General features: G+C 44.6%; 1 pseudogene; it reads right to left on the reverse strand.

The window, feature by feature from the left end:
• Positions 1-403: 403 nt before the first annotated feature.
• LOC118152248 (keratin, type II cytoskeletal 8 pseudogene) lies at positions 404-6380 on the reverse strand (annotated as a pseudogene).
• Positions 6381-7320: the final 940 nt, after the last annotated feature.

The following is a 7320-nucleotide window of genomic DNA, read 5'->3' on the forward strand; positions in this document are numbered from 1 at the left end:
GAGCATAAGTTGGAATGCCCAAAGTAAGTGGTATCCAGTTACTATTCCCAAGCAATTTTTGGAAATCATTTAAAGTTTTCAATTTATCCATTCTAATAGACACTTTTTGGGGTGTTATAGTACTGTTATCCACCAACATGCCTAAATATGAATAAGGAATTGTAGTTTTAATCTTAGCTGGGGTTATTACTAACACAAAGCATTGGATGGATTTTTCTCAGATGATCATAACATCTTCTCAGAAGTTCTCTCTTTGGTGCAGCACAAAGAATGCATTCCATGAGTAAATGATAGAACACTGAGAAAAATTCTTTCTAGTAGGCTCAATAGCTTGGCCTACATAAGTTTGACAAATTATGGGGCTATTTAGCATCCCCTGTGGGGATGATATCTTTTAGCAGGTTTCTAATTATGGATGGAATGGTGGATTCAAACAGTTCACAGTCTTCATCTACCAACAGGATAGTAAAAAAGCAATCCTTTAAATCAATAACAATTAATGGCCAATTCTTTGGGATCATAGTTGGAGAAGGCAAACTGGGCTGTAAAGTTTCCATGGGTTGTAGAACAGCATTGATTGCTCTGAGGTCTGTTAACATTCTTCATTTTCCTGATTTTTTATGACAAAAACAGGAGAATTCCATGGTGAAAATGTGGGAGCAATATGTATGACCTTTTTCTAATTGTTCAGTAACTAAATTCTCTACAGCCTCCAGTTTTTCTTTAGTTAGCGGCCATTGCTCTATCTATATAGGTTTGTTTGTCATCCATTTCAAGGCAATAGGCTCTGGAGGCTTAACAATGGCCACCATCAAAAATAATATCCTAAGTCCTGGAGTGAATTTTGTCCTTTAATTTCTAAAGATTCCCTTGGGCTCTGCAAATTTTCTTCCAATCCCATCCCCAGCACATAGCCCTTATCCTGCATCATTTGGTGGCTTGGGGGACTATATGATTGTTCAGGTATTAAAACTTGAGCTCCTCATTGCTGTAACAGATCTCTTCCCCATAAATTAACGGGGATTTGTATCATTATAGGATGAATAGTTCCAGGCTGTCCCTTAGTCCCCTTGCAGGTTAAAATGTGACTGCTTTGATATACTTCAGAGGCCTGCCCTGCTCCAAGGACATTGACCTGAGCACTTTCCATGGGCCAAGAAAGTGGCCAGTGTTGGAAAACAATAAGAGAAACATCTGCTCCAGTATCTACCAATCCTTTAAATGTATTTCCCTGAATTGTAATTTCACATTTAGGACATTTACCAGTAATTTCATTTACCCAATACGCTGCTCTGTCTTGTTTGTACCTCCAAATCCTCTTGTTCTTTTAATTTCACTTTTTCCTATTTTTTCATATGGTATAACTAAAAGCTGTGCAATGCGTTCCCCAGGCTCAGCATTCCAAGGAATGGAGGAAGACACTACAATTTGAATTTTCCCTATAAAGTCTGCATCAATAACTCCTGTATGAATTCTAACTCCTTGAGCAGTAAGATTAGATCTTCCTAGAAGTAAAACCACAGTTCTGGGGAGTGAAGGGCCACAATCTCCTGTAGGGATTTTTTTGTGGTGGATCTACTGGTAAAATGCTTACTCTTTGAGAGCTGCACAAATCTACTGATGCACTCCCAACTGTGGTGGGGAACAAGCATTGTACAGGGATGAGGAAATCATTCATACTGGATAGGCCCCAGTTGGGATCAGGCCGAGGCGGGCCCCTCAACCTGTTTCCTGAAATCAGATTTTCTTCCTTTTCTACATCTGGGACATACTCCAGGCTCAGTACCCTTTTGCTTAAAAAAAGATAAATACCTTGTTTTTTGTCCTTTTCTACCTTTCTTTTAGACTTTTTTTCCCACAATTGTAACAAGCTCCAGGGAAAACCACATCCCTTTTAAGTCCAGCCATAGCTTGTGCCAGCAAAGTAGCTGTATGCAAACTTCTCCCTATTCCATCACATGTGTTAATATGATCTACTAAGTGAGCTTTCCCTTTAAGAAGCCATAAAACAGCCTGGCATTCAGAATTAGCATTATCAAATGCTAGTAAGTATAAAACAATATCCAGAGCCTGTGTCTGATATGGCCTTTCTTACGGCTTCTTGCAATTGAGCTATAAAATTGGCATATGGCTCTCTCGGCCCCCGCTTAACGGCTCCAAAGGAAGGATTTTTTTTCACTTCCTGATATGATCTCCCAGGCTCTTAAACACTTTCCTAATGTGCTCTATGACCAAATCAGCCATGGTAGCTTGTGCCTGCAAAGAAGCCCATGCACCAGTTCCTGTAAGCTGTCCCATGGCAATATTAATTGGAGGTTGAACATTAGCATTTATATTAGCCTGAATATTAGCCTTATTAGTCTACCAGGTCTTAAATTGTAAAAAGTGATAAACAAGTTCGGGTTTAAGTATCCCAGTCTATTGGAATCAGCCAGTAAGAAGTAGCCACGTTCTTTAATAATCATAGCACAAATGGAGATCCAGGCTCATATTGGCTAATGACCTGTTTAAACTCCTTCAGCAATTTGAAGGGAAAGGGCTCAAAAGCAAACTGAACTTGTCCCTGCTGATCCTGAAGGCATATAACAACTGGAAATTGCCATGCTGCTAAATCTCCCTCTTTTCTTGCTTGTGGAATTCCCGCTTGGATGGAACCGGTTACCATATTACACATGGCAACAGGAGCAGCTAATTTCATTTTCGAGGTAGTTTCCTACTCCTTTAATGGAAAAATATCAGGAGGATCTGGCCATCCCTCGACAAGATACTGAGAGGCGGGGTGACAGGCACAACTTTTCCTCGTTTGACTTCTCATCCTTTTGCTCTATAATTCTCTACATACTTCATCACACTCCCTTTCCTCTCCTGAATCCTCTCCCTCATCATCTGCCTGAAACAGCTCCAGGGCAAAATGCACCAAAGCCCAAACAGACCACACCGGAATAGAAATGTCCTTGCCTCCTTCTCTGTGTAGCTTCCTTCAAGTAGTACCCACTTTTTCCCATTCCTCTATGCTCAACCTTCCCTGCTCAGGAAACCAGGGACAAAATTCCTCAACTACATAAAAAAAAACTGTGTTAAGCTATCAGTACTAGTTTTAATTCTCCCTCTTTTAAGCAGCTGATGAAGCAAACCAGAACAAGCCTCTCATTTGCTCAATCCTTGTCCCATGTTACCCTAATATTACCGACCTCCCCCAGCTCACCCTGGGAGATTTTTTTCCAAGAGTTCTTGGGCTAATTCTGAGCTCCCCCAACTAACCCTGGGAGATTCTCCTCCTTTTTTTCCTTTTCCTCAAAAGTTCTCAGTCTAATTCCGGGTTCTCCCTAACTCACCTGGGAGATTCTTTCCAAAGTTCCCAGGCCTCTTTCAAGCTCCCCAACTGACCCTGAGGATTTTTTCCAAGAGTAGTTGGGATATCTTCAGCTTATTCTGTGGCTTGGGCAACTCTTCATCCAGGTTCAAGCCTCATATCTGGGTGCCACTTACCGAGTACCAGCTTGGTTGGGAGTCCCACACCCAGGTGGCACTGAAGGAAATTAGGGGCAGACACCCACACAGAACAGCAAAATGGGTCTATCCAGGGGGCCAGCAGCCTTCCAAACTGAGAACCTCAAGAGCTGACAGCATTCCAGGCTGAAGGCCCCTGAGCAGGTGCTGATCCACATAGTTATGCTCTCTTAACAGGTGATTATTATTAACAAACAGGTGTTCTGCATTTTCTCATAACACAAAAATATACCAAGTAGGCAGCTGTTACCCACTTACCACTGATTACAGACAAATGAAAAGGTATTCTCCACTAGGGAGCCATAGGGGGTAGGGTCAGATATCTCAAATAATTGTTTATACTGCTGTATGATATTTGTACCCTGCCACTTTGGAATGCCCCAAGTGGTTTTCCACTTGGGGGTGGGGGGTTGACTAGGTTTCCTTGCCATCATTCTTCCTAGCAAACAATATATTCTGTTATGCCCTCAGTATTGATCAATATTCATAAACTTAATATTTCTCAACAGAGGGTCCCCAGGCAGTACCTCCCCACAGTGGGCTGAGAGCTAGGGCTGAGCCTCAGGTGGGTCTCCCATTCCCTGTGCTACCCTGCACAGGGGCCTCCCTCCCAGGATCTGGGGCAGCTGCAGGAGGGGCAGGCTGGGATGGGCTACCACAGCTGTTCACTTGGGCAGGACATCAGAGGACTCGGACACCAGCTTCCCATCACAGGTCTCCATCTTCTTCACAACCAACTGGTGTGGCTGAAGGAGCTGGAGCCTGTGCCAGAGGCAAAGCTGGAGCCCAGGCATTAGCTGACGCTGAGGCTTGTGAGGCCCCCACAGGCCGAGCTCAGACAACCTGCATAGCCGCTGGTGGTCTTTGTATGTATACTTGAGTTCTGCACCCCAGACTCCAGCGGGTTCTCCTCGCCCTCCAGTAGCTTCTTGTAGGTGGCAATCTTGATGTCCAGGGCCAGCTTGATGTTCGTCAGGTCCTGGTACTCATGCAGCTGCCACACCATGTTCTGCTTGGCCCACTACAGGGCAGCCTCCAGTTCGGACAGCTTGGTGTTGGCATCCTTAATGGTCAGCTCCCCATGCTGCTCGGCATCTGCAAAGGCAGCCTCCAGGGAAGCCCTCTGGCCTTTGAGGCCCTCAATCTCAGTCTGGAGCCAGCTGATGTTCTGATTCGTCTTGGAGATCTCAGTCTTTGTACACAGCAGGTCATCTCTGTGCTTCCCAGACAGCATCTGCAGCTCCTCATACTTGATCTGGTACATGCTCTCAGCCTCTGCCTGGCTTCATTTGGCAATCTCCTGATATTGCACCTTGACTCTAGCAATGATGCTGTCCATATCTAGGGAGCAGCTGCTGTCCATGGATAGCACCACAGATGTGTCTGAGATTGGGGACTGCAGCTCCTGGGTCTCCTCTTAATACAGCTGCCCGAGGAAGTTGATCTCGTCAGTCAGCCCTTCCAGGTGAGACTGCAGCTCTACCTCGTTCATGTAAGCTTCATCCACATCCTCCATGATGAAGACAAATTCATTCTCCATCTCTGTGTACTTATGGATCTCATCCTCATACTTGTTCTTGAAGTCCTCCACCAGCCCCTGCATGTTGCCAAGCTCTTCCTTCAGCTTCAGCTTCTCCTGGTCCAGAGTCTCCAGCTGCCACCTAAGGTTGTTGATGTAGCTCTGGAACATGTTGTCCATGTTGCTCAGAGCCATCTTCTACTGCTGCAGGAGGCTCTACTTGGTCTCCAGCATCTTGTTTTGCTGCTCTAAGAACCCTACCTTGTTGATGAAGGAGGCAAACTTGCTGTTAAAGGTCTTGGTCTGCTCCTTCTCCTGTATGCACACAGCCTGCATGTTGGGGTCCACCTCCAGGTTTAGGGGGCTCAGCAGTCTCTGGCTGACTGTGATGGCAGTGATGCCTCCCATGCCACTGGCCCCACCAAAGCCTTCACCTAGGCCACCCCAGAAGCTGCTGCTGCGCACTTAGGAGAAGATCAAGGAGCTGATCAGGCACCAGGCCCACTCATGTAGGAGCAGCCGCTGAAGGCCCAGGGGCCACAGGTGGACACCTTGTAGGACTTCTGGGTCACCTTGATGGACATGGTTGAGGCAGGTGGGCTGAATCAGGTGGAGATTCCAGAAGGAATGAAGAAGCTGCTTCTTAGTCCAGTTTCATTTCTAATTGAACTTACATTGATCTTCTCTCTTTCCTTAATCTCACTAGTAGTCTGTCAATTTTGTTTATCCTTTCAGAAAAACCAGCCTTTTGTTCTGTTTATCTTTTGTATTGTTTTTTGCTTGTTTGTATCAATTTCATTTAGTTCTGCTCTGATCTTTGTTGTTTCTTTTCTTTTGCTGGGTTTGAGTTTAGTTTATTCTTGTTTCTCTAGTTCCTAGAGGTATGACATTAGGTTGTCTGTGCTCTTTCAGACAGAATTTTTAAATAAGTAAATGAATGCATGATCAATATAGTATAGTAGAATCATGGAGTTTGAGCTGAATGTGGTGGTTCATGCCTATAATCCCAGCACTTTGAGGGGCCAAAGCGGGTAGATCACTTGAGGTCAGGAGTTCAAGACCAGCCTGGCCAACATGGTAAAACCCCATCACTACTAAAAATACAAAAATTAAACTGGTGTGGTGGTAGGCACCTGTAATCCCAGCTACTGGGAGGCTGAGACAGAGGCAGGAGAATCACTTGAACCTGGGAGGCGGAGATTGCAGTGAGCACCACTGCACTCCAGCCTGGGTGACAGAGCGAGACTCCATCAAACAGAAAAGAGAAAATAAAACAGAGGAGAGGAAGGGAGGGGAGGGGAGAGAAAAGGAGGGGAGGGAATTATGGACTTTTTGGATGTAAAAGTTCAAATCCCAGCTCTGCACCTAAGGCAGCTGTGCCCCAGTTTTCTTACTTATTAAATGACAATTATAACACGTACCCTAAAGATTGTGTTGAGGATTAAATGAGCTAGTATCTTTTTAAATATTTTATTTTTTATTATTATGCTTTAAGTTCTGGGGTACATGTGCAGATTGTGCAGGTTTGTTACATAGGTATACAAGTGCCATTGTGGTGGTTTACTGCATCCATCGCCCCCATCATCTACATTAGGTATTTCCCCTAATGCTATACCTTCCCAATCCCCCCACCCCCTGCTATTCCTCCCCTAGCCCCCCAACCACCAGGCCCCCTGTGTGATGTTCCCCTCCCTGCATCCAGGTGTTCTTATTGTTCAACTCCCACTTGTGAGTGAGAACATGAGGTATTTGGTTTTCTGTTCTTGTGTTAGCTTGCTGAGAATGATGGTTTCCAGCTTCATCCATGCCCCTGCAAAGGACATGAACTCATCCTTTTTACAGCTGCATAGTATTCCATGGTATATATGTGCCACATTTTCTTTATCCAGTCTATCATTGATGGTCATTTGAGTTGGTTCCAGGTCTTTGTTATTGTGAACAGTGCCACAATAAACATATGTGTACATGTGTCTTTATAACAGAATGATTTCTACTCCTTTGGGTATATACCCAGTAATGGGATTGCTGGGTCAAATGGTATTTCTAGTTCTAGATCCTTGAGGAATTGCCACACTGTCTTCCACAATGGTTGAACTAATTTACACTCCCACCAACAGTGTAAAAGCATTCCTATTTCTCCACATCCTCTCCAGCATCTGGTGTCTCCTGATTTTTTAATGATCGCCATTCTGACTGGTGTGAGGCGGTATCTCAATGTGGCATCTGGTGTCTCCTGATTTCTTAATGATCGCCATTCTGACTGGTGTGAGGTGGTATCTCAATGTGGTTTT

Source organism: Callithrix jacchus, chromosome 3 (assembly GCF_049354715.1).
Source record: "Callithrix jacchus isolate 240 chromosome 3, calJac240_pri, whole genome shotgun sequence".
Taxonomy (NCBI): domain Eukaryota; kingdom Metazoa; phylum Chordata; class Mammalia; order Primates; family Cebidae; genus Callithrix; species Callithrix jacchus.